At 34.4% G+C, this 14,490-nt stretch overlaps 1 long non-coding RNA gene and 1 pseudogene across 1 annotated transcript; both read right to left on the minus strand.

The window, feature by feature from the left end:
- Nucleotides 1-1,094: 1,094 nt before the first annotated feature.
- On the minus strand, nucleotides 1,095-7,530 carry LOC103939165 (annotated as a pseudogene).
- A 252-nt stretch (nucleotides 7,531-7,782) lies between these two features.
- On the minus strand, nucleotides 7,783-9,594 carry LOC103939161. The gene is made up of 3 exons (XR_007260407.1): nucleotides 8,614-9,594; nucleotides 8,399-8,522; nucleotides 7,783-8,296 (listed from the first exon to the last, which is right to left on the minus strand). It is a non-coding gene; the product is annotated as an uncharacterized LOC103939161 (long non-coding RNA).
- Between the last annotated feature and the right edge of the window lie 4,896 nt (nucleotides 9,595-14,490).

Consider the following 14,490-nt stretch of genomic DNA (forward strand, 5'->3'; position numbering starts at 1 on the left):
CCTCTCCCGTTCTCAACTCAGCCCAGTTGCTACACCTCTCCGTCTTCGAAATCGACACAGTGAATGCCAGAAAGAATGAAGAAAGAGAGGTTATCTGTAAAAACCTAAGGAGAAGCCCACATCCCTATGGCCTTTTTTTTTTCATTTTTAATTTTTAAAGTTTTTTAATATCTACATGGACCCATATTGACATGTGGCGCTTAATCATTGTCCACATGGGCACTACGTCACCAGTTAACGACTAACTTAACAACCAGCTTAACAAATATATGAGATTGTTTCAAAATTAACACTTGAGGTATGACTCTGGGATGAAAAAAACTTCATGTACCAAATGTTGGAAACCACAAAACTTTAGAGTAGTAAACTGAGATCAACCCTAAAATAAAATAAAACAAAGTTGGCCCTTATCTAAAGTACATATTAATAGAACCCTCTTTGTCAACCAAAAGATGGTGAAAAGACTATTTAATCTTCTATCACAACAAAAGGTTAAGGGCAATAACGTAATTTCACAAAACAAAATTTTGCTATTTTTGGTTTACACCTCACCTACAGGTGATTTTAGCATCTTTAATTTTAAAAAATATTAAAAAATAAAAAATAACATATCTAATTTTCTCTCTTCCTTTCTCTCCTTTTAAAAACAAAAATAAAAAATTTCACACTTTTGTGTATGGATCAATATTAATACAACAACTTTAACATTAATATTTCAACATACGGCTTCCTTCATCACGCTTTTTGAATCAAACTATCTTCTGGGGGCTTCATCAAACCAAGCCCTTCCTCTAAGGCCATGACCTTTGGAATTTCGTTGACAATTCCTATGACCCACCCCTTGCCACCTTGCCCACCACCAACGATCCTAAAGAATCCTCCTTGCGCGGTGGATATTTGATCGACATGTTTGTCAATATATAATCAATACATCATTGATATTTAATTTTGTGAACTTCATCGATTTGTAACATGATCATTTAAGCCAATTTCCATAACTGTTATTCTAGACAACACAACATGACATGAAAACGCAAACACTTGTTAAGACTTAGTTATGGTTTATGTCTGCTAGTTCCAACAATGCATGCATTTCAATTCATTTCCGATGACGAAATGAAAAGAATGGCAATGAGATACAAATTATTCTTCATCTTAATACTCAATCTGTTACATTCAGTCATGTCAAGCTCTTCTGATAACCTTGTCTCATTGCCACTGCCATTTGCATTGGGAAGTTTCCAATTAAAGTGGTAGAGCATATGAGAAAGCGCAAGTTCAATTCCTGCGGTTGCGAATGATATGCCTGGACAGATTCTCCTGCCACCCCCAAATGGAAGCAATTCGAAGTTGGACCCTCGAAAATCAACTGAAGAGCCTTGGAATCTCTTCGGCAGAAAACAATCAGCATCCTCCCAATACTTGGAGTCTCTCCAAATTCCCTAAGCATTGATGAAGACTTGTCGCATTAGTTGGTATATCATACCCGCTAATAGTGCATTTTTGGCTTGCTTGTCTTAGGATGAAAGGAGGAGGGTGTAATCGTAGAGTTTCTCTTATGACCACTTCAAGTAGTCGAGTTTCTTAATGTCTGCCTTTTCAATCTTCCCCTTTCCTCCGACAAGTTGGCGTACCTTGGCTTGTGCTTGTTTCATTGCTATTGGACTTCTTAGAAGTTCAACCATTGCCCATTCTACTGCAGTTGCTGAACTCTCACTTCCAGCAGAAAACAAGTCTTATATAAAAAATAAAAAAATAAAAAAGTACTTAATTTGTTCACTTAATGCACTTTTAAACTAACTTAATCAACAGATCAATTTTAATCAAGAAAGAAAAAACATAAGTTTTGAACATTAGTTTTTACAAAAGATTAGAATTTAAAAAAAATAAATTAAAAAAAAATCCTTGATATTAGATTACATATTCAATTTAATTCCTTAAAGTCTACTTTTATTAAAATTTATATTCTATTTTTATTGTAACATCCCACATCGTCAAGGGGAGTGAATCCTATAAGCCATATATGTATATTCTCATCTCTACCTAGCCCGAGGCCTCTTGGGGACTCACTGGCTTCGGGTTCCATCAGAACTCCGAAGTTAAGCAAGTTCGTGCAAGAGCAATCCCAGAATGGGTGACCCACTAGGAAGTTCTCTAGTGAGGCCCAAAAACAAAATCGTGAGGGCATGGTTAGGGCCTAAAGCGGACAATATCGTGCTACGACGGAGTCGAGCCCGGGATGTGGTAGGGGCCTAGGCCGGGATGTGATAATTTGGTAACATCCCACATTGCCTAGGGGAGTGGATTTTGTAAGCCTTATATGTATATTCTCATATCTACCTAGCACGAGACCTTTTGGGAACTCACTGGCTTTAGGTTCCATCGGAACTCCGAAGTTAAGCGAGTTCACGCGAGAGCAATCCCATGATGGGTGACCCACTAGGAAGTTCTCATGTGAGTTCCCAGAAACAAAACCGTGAGGACGTGGTCGGGGCCTAAAACAGACAATATCATGCTACGGCGGAGTTGAGCCCGAAATGTGGTGGGGACTCGAGCCGGGATGTGACATTTATTATTTAATATGTATTTATATTTAATGTCTCCACATTAAAATTTTAATTTTATTAATGTGCACATATTAGTTCTTCTTTCAATTATAAATGAACATAAATGAGAAAATATTAAAAAAAATTAGTAACACATAAATATGTAAATACATAAGTGTACCGAAATGTTTGTACCGATGACATATATTATAATAAACTTAAATGTATGTACCGAAATGTATTATATTGAATTAATGTATCTATATATTTGTATCGATGGATATACCGAAATATGTCAAATCAATTAATGTACATATCTGAAGATTATAAAAATTGTATCGGAATATATTATATAAAAAAAATTAGTTTAGCTAAATGTAGACATCATAATATATTATGATGAACGAAATAAAAATGAAATTAAATGTAATTAATACATTAAAAATAGGAAGAAATAAAACATCAAAATATAATTAATAAATGAGATGATTAAATGTATGAGGGGCTAAAATTAGATTTTAATCTTACACAAGTTTATAGTCTAAAACTCATCTTTTTTTAGAATTAAAATGGAGGTTGATGTATGTATGAAATGGTGCTGATTAATTACCAGGGTGACAACTTTGATTTGGGTGGTTGTGAGATCAAATTGGAGCTCACCAGACTCCTGGAGCCGCTGTAGCACATCCACTATATCTTCTTGATGGTCATCTCCAACAGCTGATTCCTCATTCCTTTTCACTTTATGATTGCTGATGATTTCATCAAGGATCTTGTCCATTTTCTGGTGTACTTTCTCAATGGCAGGCTTCAAATTTATGACATAACGGGGGAATTTGAGTAAAGGGAAAAAAATCCGGCATAACAAATTCTGCTCCAAGCCTAATTGTATCCTTGAGCAGTGATAAAAATTCTTGTTAATACTTCCACTTCTTTCCCAAGGCCGCACGGGCAATAATGATGTTTACCATGGAGAAGATCATTTCACTAAGATTGAACGGGTGACCCTTGTTAGATAAATATCAACAATCTGTGATAAACTTATATATGCTAATAAATAATAAATGCAAATAAATATACTAACAGAGTATGAACAGTACAAAATATTATTGAACAGACAAATTAAAGATCAAGGCTTGCATACCGTAATGTCCTTGAAACAGATATTGCGTCCTAACTCAGTGCTTGTAGTTCTACGAACATCTGCCTCACTAGGATTCAACGATCTAAGTTAGAATTCCAGCACAAGAAAACTAACTTCTGGCGAATTTCTTTATGGTTCTCTTAGTAAGAAGGTTTAGGAATGTTGAAGAAGAATTTGATATTTTCTATGTCCTAAATGTCATGTAGATGGATGTATATATAGTAGGTGTATGCCTGTTCGCAACAGGTATGAGAATGAGATGTGTCTGTTGGGATACATCTTCTCCAGAGGGGTGCTTTGCTTTGCATTCTTTCATCACTTTTTAGACTTCATCCGAAATGATAAGTCTGTTGATAAAATAATAAAAATTTAATTAAATGATTAAAAATAATTAATTAAATCTAAAATAATTAATTAAAGTATTTAATTATTAGAGCCCGAGCCCCAAGGCCCATCTTTTGATAATTAATTATATATTAATGATTTTACTAATTTATGTTTTAGTAATTTTTTTAATATTTTCTCATTTATGTTCATTTATAATTGAAAGAAGAACTAATATGTGCATATTAATAAAATTAAAATTTTAATGTGGAGACATTAAAATAAATACATATTAAATAATAAAAATAGAATATAAATTTTAATAAAAGTAGACTTTAAGGAATTAAATTGAATATGTAATCTAGCATCAAGTTTTTTTTTTTTTTTTTTAAAAAGAAAAAAATTCTGATCTTTTGTAAAGACTAATGTTCAAAACTTATGTTGTTTCTTTCTTGATTAAAATTGATATGTTGATTAAGTTAGTTTAAAAGCGCATTAAGTGAACAAATTAAGTACCTTTTTTAACATAGAAAATATCAAATTCTTCTTTAACATTCCTAAACCTTCTTACTGAGAGAACCACAAAGAAATTTACCAAAAGTTAGTTTTCCGGTGCTAGAATTCTAACTTAGATCGTTGAATCCTAGTGAGGTAGATGTCCATAGAACTACATGCACTGAGTAGAGACGAAATATCTGTTTCAAGGACATTGCGGTACCCAAACCTTGATCTTTAATTTGTTTGTTCAATATTATTTCGCATTGTTCATACTCTGTTAATATATTTATTCGTATTTATTATTTATTAGCATATATAAGTTTGTCACTGATTGTTGATATTTATCTAACAGGGGTCACCCATTCGATCTTAGTGAAATGATCTTCTCCATGGTAAACATCATTATTGCCCGTGCGGCCTTGGGAAAGAAGTGCAAGTATTAACAAGAATTTTTAACCACTATATTAATTATAATTAATTATATATTAATTATTAATTAATTAGTACACACGAAAGACCAACCGTAAGGGTGAGCCCAATTTTGTTCTCCAAGGTCCATCACTCCAATCACTTTCTATAAGGGACAAAGCCTTATAAAGGGAGGAAACCTTTTGGTAGTGACCAATGTGGGACAATGAAATTTCTACTCAAAATTTCCAACAATACCCTACATTTGAGTTGAAATTTCATTCAAACACCACCAATTTACTCATAACACCTCACATTTGAATGCAAATGTATGACTAGGCTGCCTAAAACTAAGAGAGAATAGACATGATATGCATCGGGGTGAAGTGTCATTTGGACTTGAACTTACCCTAGTGAAAACATATCGGGTTTACTTGGTGACGCAATGGATGTGGAAGATCTTGAACTATTTACTGCAGCAGTAAACCGAGACAATATGCGACACACATATCATGTCTACCGCACGTCAATTCATACAGTTGTGTTTATTTTGGCCCTAAACAAATCCTGAATTTTGTAGAAGATTTAGAGAATTTAACCATTTCAATTCTCATAAATGCAACCCCATTTACTTCTATATAGGTGACATTAATTAAGAATAGTCTCTCATATTCCTCTTGATAACAAGATATTAATGTCATTAAATGTATAAAACATAACCCCTCAAACTCAACAAACAACACATATTTTATCATAAGAATAGGTAAGTTGTGTGTTTAACTTTTGAATCAAACTCAACCAATTTGCCTATTGAACCTAGACCATGGGATCTCCAATTGGATAGGTTAGGTTTCCGCCCGGTCCGATTCATTGAATTGGCTTGAGACCCATTCCCCTTGATGTAAATAATATTTGCTCTCTTGGTAGGCCTTTTATCAAGGAATCAACTATATTTTCCTTTGACTTCACATAATCAAAGGATATTATTCCATTGGAGAGCAACTTCTTAAGAGTATTATGTCGACGCCAGATGTGTCGCGACTTTCCATTATATACATGACTTTGCCCTTGATTGCGCAGCCATACTATCACAGGTTTTGGCCATACTGGAATATCCTCCAGAAAATGTTTAAGCCACTTGGCTTCTTCTCTAGCCAAGTCTAAAACTATAAACTCTGACTCCATGGTGGAACGAGCTATACATTTCTGTTTAGAGGATTTCCAAGATATTACTGCACCTCCCAAGGTAAAAACATATCCACCTGTCGACTTGGATTCTGTAGTGTTAGAAATCCAATTAGAATCACTAAACCTTCTACAACAGGTGGATACTTTGCGTAGTGTAATCCATAGTCAAGTGTATTTTCAAATACCTTAACACTCTTACTAAAGCATCCCAATGCTCTTGTGCCGGATTACTTGTATACCTAGTAAGCCTACTTACTGCATAAGCTAAGCCGGGTCTAGTTAAATTCATCAAGTACATTAGACTTCCAATTACTTGGGAATATTCAAGTTGAGATATGACATTGCCTTTATTTTTCTCCGACTTGCATCCAACATCAAAAGAATTTGATATTTTCTATGTCCTAAATGTCATGTAGATGGATGTATATATAGTAGGTGTATGCCTGTTCGTAACAGGTATGAGAATGTGATGTGTCTGTTGGGAGACATTTTCTCCATAGGGGTGCTTTGCTTTGCATTCTTTCGTCAAATAATAAAAAAAATAATTAATTTATTAAATTCAAAATTAATTAAATTCGAAAATAATTAATTAAAATAATTAATTATTAAAGTCCGAGCCCTAAGACCCATCTTTTGATAATTAATTAGTACATCCCAAAGCCCAACTTCAAAGGTGAACCCAATTTTGTTTTCCAAAGCCCATACTCCAATCACTTTCTATAAGGGACAAAGCCTTATAAAGTGAAAAAACCTTTTGGTAGTGACCAATGTGAGACAATGAAATTTCTACTCAAAATTTCCAACGACCCACTGATAAGGAAATTGATTGAACAAGATTTGATGCCTCTTCTAGTCTTATTGATGCAAATGAATCTACGCGTTTTGCACTTAGGAGCTCCAGCACGCAAATCTTTTGCATATGTCTCCAAAAATCATTAAAAGGAGAAAATATGAGACTTGAACAATTATAGCTCACGATTTCAGCAGCAAGAAACGTTGGCCGTTGTGAGAAAGCAACATCATGCGTCTTCAACACCTCTTGAACAAATTCCAGCGATGAAATGACTATGGCCGAGAGTTGTCCCAGTTTTAGGTGCATGATAGGGCCGTACTTGTTAGCTAAGTCTGCCATGCAGCGATGGGATAAAGAGCTGGCAGCCATTTGATGCAAGTTTCCGACGAGAGGCAGCTTCCATGGTCCGGGGGGTAGCCTAACAGTTGTACTGGTGGTGTGCATCATCCAGTATATAACAAGGATAACTGGGGCGACCAGACAAGTAAATATTACAGCAAGGAAAGAAATTTGAATCTCGAACATTAGCGACATTAGAGAAGCTCTTACCATTTTGATTGAGAAGAAGAGGTATAGCGACTGTGCCTAGCTTGATTGAGAAATTTGACCTTTATACTAGTAATTATCGGGAATGGACGAAAAACAATTCATTTGAGAGCTTAGAGATTCCCAATCAAGCATGTGGTCAATGCACTGATTGTTGCTTATGGGATTTACTTAATCTACGTATTGTATGAATTCAACTATAAGGTAATGCAACTTGACGATTAAATCTCTGCAACAGACTATCTTTATTTAATTCAACATTTCTTGTAAGGAATCCAGGGAGAACCAAATCAATATTGCAACAGACAATCTTTATCACGTGAAATGTAATTTTAATATAGGAATAGTAATGTTACAGGAGAGAATCAAACATAGAAATCGCTAGAAAACTTTGCCCACGCGTTGCTGCAGGATTAACAATTGCACCAGACACTGGGCTTGAAACATGTAAAAATAGTGTAACAGCATTAAAATTATTTACAATCAAAAGGATCGAAAATTTTAATACATAAAATGCTTAGTTTATGCAATCTGTAGGGTAAAAGATTGCAGAATGTTTGGTAATCTACATACAAAAAATATTAGAGTCATCCATTGTGCTGCACCAAAGCACTTAGATACTAAAGATTGTATAGTGCCGGACTATTTACATGCAAAAAATATTATGCTCCCTAGGTTAGACAGAATTATTTACGTACCAAAAAATATTGTGCTGTCTAGATTAGAGAGAGCTATTTACATGGCCAAAATATTAGAGATGTTTGATACATATATTGAGAAAGGACTGTAAATTTGATGACTCGAACAACTGACGTTTTGGTCAAGTATTTTCACCACTGGGAAAGCAACCTAGACAAATTAAAATGAAAAGTAAACATTTAGATCAATGTGGCAAATTTATTTTTGAATAAATTTACACCGAAAGAAAAAATAAGGATAAATGATATTTACCAAGTCTTTTTTGAAGCAAGAGGATCTGTCTTTGTACTAATCGGTGATGATTTTTTTTTTCAACAATTTGATTGGAACTTCATCAAAGTCTTTTGGATTTTCTTCTGAATTTTCTTCCACGTCACTAATTAAATGCAAAAGCAAGATAAACAAAAATGAATGCATGATGGTTAAAAACCTGAACATCGTAAAAAAATTGTTTGGTAAGTTATAACCTTTGTTCACTGCTGCTAAAAAGAGACCTGACTGATTCCCTTTTTTGTTTATGCAATTGGGCAGTTGTTTCAGGTGTGGAAGTAGAAGATGAAACCGTTGTGGAAGATACTGTAATTTCCGTTAGCAAGGCCTGTGGAGTTGTTGATTGCATGAATGTGTCTTCAGAAACATTGGAAATCAGAAGATCATTCGTATTCAAATTATTTTTCCCAGTTCCAAACCGCAGATGAATTTTTTTTCTTTTGTCCTATCAACCTCAAGAATTCATTTGGGAGTTGCTGTTGATCCATCAATCTTTGATTCATCACTAAAACTGTGCAGCTTGTGCCAGATAACTTTTCACCAGATTTACCAAGTATCAAAGCATTTGTTTCATTAGTTTCATCTTCAAGAACTAAGTTGACTTTGTACCTGTGTATAAAAACTATGATTAGCCTTTCCAAGTCGGGTTGTACATGAAAGCAGAATCAGTAAAACCTAGAGCTGTGACAAATGACTAAGCACGATGGGATAAAATGTGCATACACATAGTAATTTTATGTTGAATAACATATAGGTGAATATGATTTTGTCCAAGTGTTTTAAACACCTAAAATTACTTTACATAACGACACAAATATTATGTGCAGACAAACATGGTAAAAAATTGGAACATAGGTTGAGTTCATGTATTTTCAAAGGGAGTAGATGATTAACTTTTGAATTTTTTTAAGGGTTTACAGTTTTGGACAATATTTTAAAAGGTTTGAAAGTTTTATACCAATCTGTTAAACGTGCAATATTATCTATATTAAATCAGCAAACAATTACGTGATCGACCATACTGTTAGAAGTTGCAAAAATAAAATAAAATAGACATAGCAAATGACACACCCGGCCCGACCTGGGATGTCTACTAGGACTCTGAATCGAGCTGTGTTGGCCGACACCTGGAAGGTGACGAAGCCATAAAGTGTATGGATGTGGAAGATGTGGATAAATTTAAACCTAAAAGTGCCTAAATACAAGAGTGTGCGGTGAACGGGTAAGAACCCATTTCACACGTGGTGATAGAGCATAAGTACAATAAAATAGGGTGAGAATTATACCATCGATGATAATCGCCTACACCAAGATTTGCCAATAATCCTTGTCGGTACGAAAACTCTGCTACTAACACCTAGAAGGGCGGAAAACCAAGGTGAGTGGGCCTAAAAATAAAGTTTTAATAAAAAACCTTTTGAAAGCGTTATAACCCCTCACCGTAAAACCCGTATAATTTCTAGAAAATAATATTACTACGTAGGTATAAAAACCAATGCACAAGAGCAGCGAAAACTGAAGTATGCCATGTCATAATATCTCAGCAATAATAAATGTAAGACAGGAATGAAACCAATATAAAATAGTATACCAGTCGGAGTCACCTAACGTGACTTGTACGATTGGACCTATAGCTCATCAATCTAGGCTAGCACACGAGTCGGAGTCACTTAGTGTGACCTGTACGATAGGTTGGGTATAAATATGTACGCTCAAGTGCCACGATCTCATGAAAGCTGTGTGATAAATCGCGAGTCATCTACGAGTCGGAACCACCTATTGTGGTATGTATGACAGGCTGGCACCAGACTTGGATCCAAGGTGAGCGTGCGGTGTGGGAGGTGAACAATCACGTGAAGGCTGGCCCTACCTCTAGGCGGGAGCACTAATACCGGGGTGTAGCCACGATGAGCTCTAAATAAATGAGTGCATACCAATGTAATACAACCCATTCAATCGCATAATACTCACCTGAATCTTACCTAAGTCTTCGTAGCATCACACAATACAATTCATAAGTGTAACAATGCAATATTTTAAATGTAACTTATTTACGACATGGCAAGCAAAGCATAGTTCCATATAAAAAAAACATTTTTGGAAACCGTAAAGTTTATATACACACACACACACACACACACACACACTATAAAAAGGAAAAAGGCCCACTCACCTGGGGTCCACGCTACAACTCCCTAGCACGGAAATGAAGGCGTCACGAACAATCGTCGCCGAGAACAAATATCAATTCACAACTTAGAATTCTTATCAATAGAACATATAACTTACGTAAAACACATCCCCAAGGACGTTTTAGAATTATTTGAAACCCATTGACCAAAAGTCAACCGTCAATCAAAGGTCGACTGTAGGGTCCACAACCCTACGTAACTCGATCCGGAAGATCCGCACCTCAGATTTCTGATTCGTAACTTCCAAAGATCCACATTATGCTTCTAAAAGATCATACTAAAGTTTCATTACGGTCCAACGGTTGGATCTCTGCCAATTGCAAATTCAAGTGGCGGTCAACGTTTTATTTTATGAACTAACAAATCCAATTTGGGAAGATCCGTACGTCGGATTCCTAATCCGTAAGTTATAGCTGTCCTCAAATATTACGTTCTACAATGCATTAAAGTTTGGTGATGATCTAATGGTTGGATCGTTGAATCATATAATAATCAAGTGATGTACCTTAATCAAACTAGGTTCACAATAATCAAATCACATCATACATATATCAAATCTGAGGTCAAGATATCAATTTAGCGTAAAATAACATCGGCAACCCACTAGGCACGCTCCACAGTGGGTGGCGGTTTCCGACAAATGGAAACCTAATTTTCCGACCAACTCCAAAATCTTATCTGTGAGATTCCAGCCGACTGAGGTGAGAGGTAGGTAGTGCTTTATCGAATTTATGGCATTGTGCTTTCCACCGACACGAGAGCTTATCTTGCTGATAACGTTCTGTAAAATCGGTGATAGGTATGCAGTGGAATATAAAGTAAATAAGACACAATATTTACGAGGTTCGACAAGTGTGCTTACGTTCTCGAGGCAGCAATAGTACTTTCTTCATTATCTTAAAAATAGGAATACAAAATAACTCACATTATTTTCTCTTTTCTCTCTAACTTGGCTCTTTGGCATTTTTTTCTTTTCTCTCTTTCTTTCCTCTTTTCTTCCCTTTCTTCCGTATGTTTTTCTTTCATCTCTTTCTTCTTATTTCTTTCTTCTTCCTTCCTCCGTGTGCTCTTATTTTATAGGCAAAAGATTATTGTAGCAACATTATTCACTTTACAAATTTTCTTCAAATGAATAATAATTCAGTTGAATAACTATTCATGTGGGCATGTATATATTACATTACAATAGGAGCATGAAAATTAAAACTTCAATAAAATGAATTTCAGACCTAGTATGTACATGAATGACTATCATGCTTTGCTGTTTCTTTTTAATGGAGAAGAGTTCATTCTTTCTTTATTTATTTACAAATATACCCTTGGAATAATTAGATGCAAATTTCACTTCAGTAGTAAATTTTTTTGGTTGAGGGGCATTGTTGTCCAATTACCCTTTTGTCAAAACCTTATCATACGTGTTTTACATAAATGAGACGAGAGTTAAAAGAAGACTTAGAAGAGTGACACGTGTTTTACGTAAATGATTTTGACTTACATATTTCACCGTCTGTACACTCCTTTTAATTTTAATTATTTTTCTAGATTGAGGAAGAAGCTTAAGGCTAAAGGAGTAGAGGAAACCTATGAAGATTTTGAAAGAGACTTTAAGACAAGACTTGGATAATTTGGCTCTAACGGAAAACATGACACACAATCGAGTGCAATAGCGTTTTAAGATTCATATAACTAATCCTACTTAATAAAATAAGACTTCGTTATTATCATTAATTATTTTCCTATTTATTCGAGTTAAAAATAAAAAAATGAAGATGTATCAAACCATACATAAGAAAAATAATGGCCCAAAAGCATTCAACAAAGAGTTGTACAATCTTTTGGTACTTTCTTGTCGTAGAACCTAATAAGCAGTTGTGGAATAGCAAGAGTTTAGTCGCAGAACAAAGGTCATCCTATTGGTAAAGCTCTTTTTTTATTTAAAGCCAAAAGTTGCTAATTAGCTTATTTAATTAGCCATAAAGCACAGATCAAGCATTAATCTACAACCTAAGGAAGTTTTACATATAAAATTAATTAAAATACCTTTAGTCATGCATGATTCGAGTTTAACGTGGACGGATGTGATTGTCATCATCACCAAAGTCACCTACCAACTTAGTTATGTTCTATTATATTCAAGGTTAAGAAAATCGTGGTCACTTACTGTTTCATTTTAATTAATTCGATAATAGAGAAAAAGGTACAATAAAAAATTTAAATGATCATCTTTCGTTAGATTATGATTAAACGGTAAATAACCATAATTTTGTTTGTTCAGAAATCAGGGTCCCTTGTCTATATCTTCATCTTCTTGGAAAAAGAATAGGGAGCTTCCTTCCTTCATTGACTCATGTTGTATTATTGCTATACATACATTATAGGTTTTGGTCCATGGAGGGAATCGACTCTTCAACTATTTAATTTAAAATAAAGACAAGCAAATCATACTTTATTACTTAGAATTTCCATGTTTTTTCCTCAAATTTATTAATTAAAGAATTTGGTTGCTGAAATTTGCAAAACGACTTGAGTATATATGCTTAATTTAAGTACGCAATGTAATGTCACTTAGTGTTACGGTTTAACGATATTCTCCCTCACTTGTAAGTGAGAGATTTTAGATTCAATTCTCGCCAAAGGCAAATTTCAACCAAATTATTGTTAGTCGATTGTGAGGTTAAGTCCATTTTCTCTCCCATAATGTAGATAATATCGTTAATTCAATAAATAAAAAATACACAATCCCACTCAAGGAAAGGAAACCTTGCATATATAAGAGCTTAAATATTTTGGGCACGTCCACATTCTAACACTATAAATTGTGAATGTTACATTGAATGTATAACACTCTAATAGTAACTACTGTGAGTTTCGTTTTAGTCAACAGTTTAAGTTGTGCTAAGATCAGTCGTTCATGCGTATTAATAGTATTTTCCTCCAAGTTTAGTGCTACATATAAATGATGAGCATGACGATTTTGCTTGTCTTTTTTTTCAAACGATAACTATATTAATAATGACTAAATTTGAACCGATACACCAACGTCAACAACTAGGATATTGAATTACGTGAGGGATTGATCATGGAAATGTGGTATTGAAGGGGGATGTTTGCATTGAGTGACAACTTGAAGTTAACCATATTATGAATTAAATGACATCACATGTCTATGTACAAACATATAATTGGGGTTTGTGTGTGGGAAATGCAACTTCACAAATGATGCATTTGGCTTTTGAAAAGACTTGACAAGTCGACGTACTACCTCTCCCTTTCATCCAACTCCATCCATTTAAGGCTACAACGTACAACTTGTTTATTTAGGTGGCATTTGAGCTGCCTAGCAGTAGCCTAGGGCTTGTTTCTTTTGCCTCCATCTGATTAAATTTCCACATTTGCACCCACAAATATGTAAAGCAAAAGAAAATATTTAGCCGTTTATGGTATATCGTTCAATTAGTTTTTGTTAGGTACTGTTTGTGTTCAATTTTAAATAATAAAAAAATTCAAATGATTTTTGACCGCAGAATGATTCATGAACGGATAGAATGAATTAATCCTTAGGATCATCACAAAGAGGATCAGGATATGATCCTCATGGAAAGGGGTTTGCTTGTAGCACAAAAATTATTACATTTTTTTCCCTGCTAAATTCACATTATAACTAGTGTAAATAACATTACTGTTTAAGTGTTGTAATATTTCTTTTTACTTATAAATAAGAGATTTTAAATCCATTTTTCATAGATGTCCAGTTCGATACTCATTTATTAAAGACGACTCATTGTGTGACTTAATATCTTACCCCTTAGTGTAAACATAATCGTGGTTGTATCAAACAAAAACGTTAGCATGACAACGTGCACAATTCAAAATTTCAAATTA

The sequence above is a fragment of a genome, unplaced genomic scaffold, assembly GCF_019419815.1.
Source record: "Pyrus x bretschneideri cultivar Hongxiangsu unplaced genomic scaffold, Pyrus_bretschneideri_v1 Contig30, whole genome shotgun sequence".
In the NCBI taxonomy this organism is placed as follows: Eukaryota; Viridiplantae; Streptophyta; class Magnoliopsida; order Rosales; family Rosaceae; genus Pyrus; species Pyrus x bretschneideri.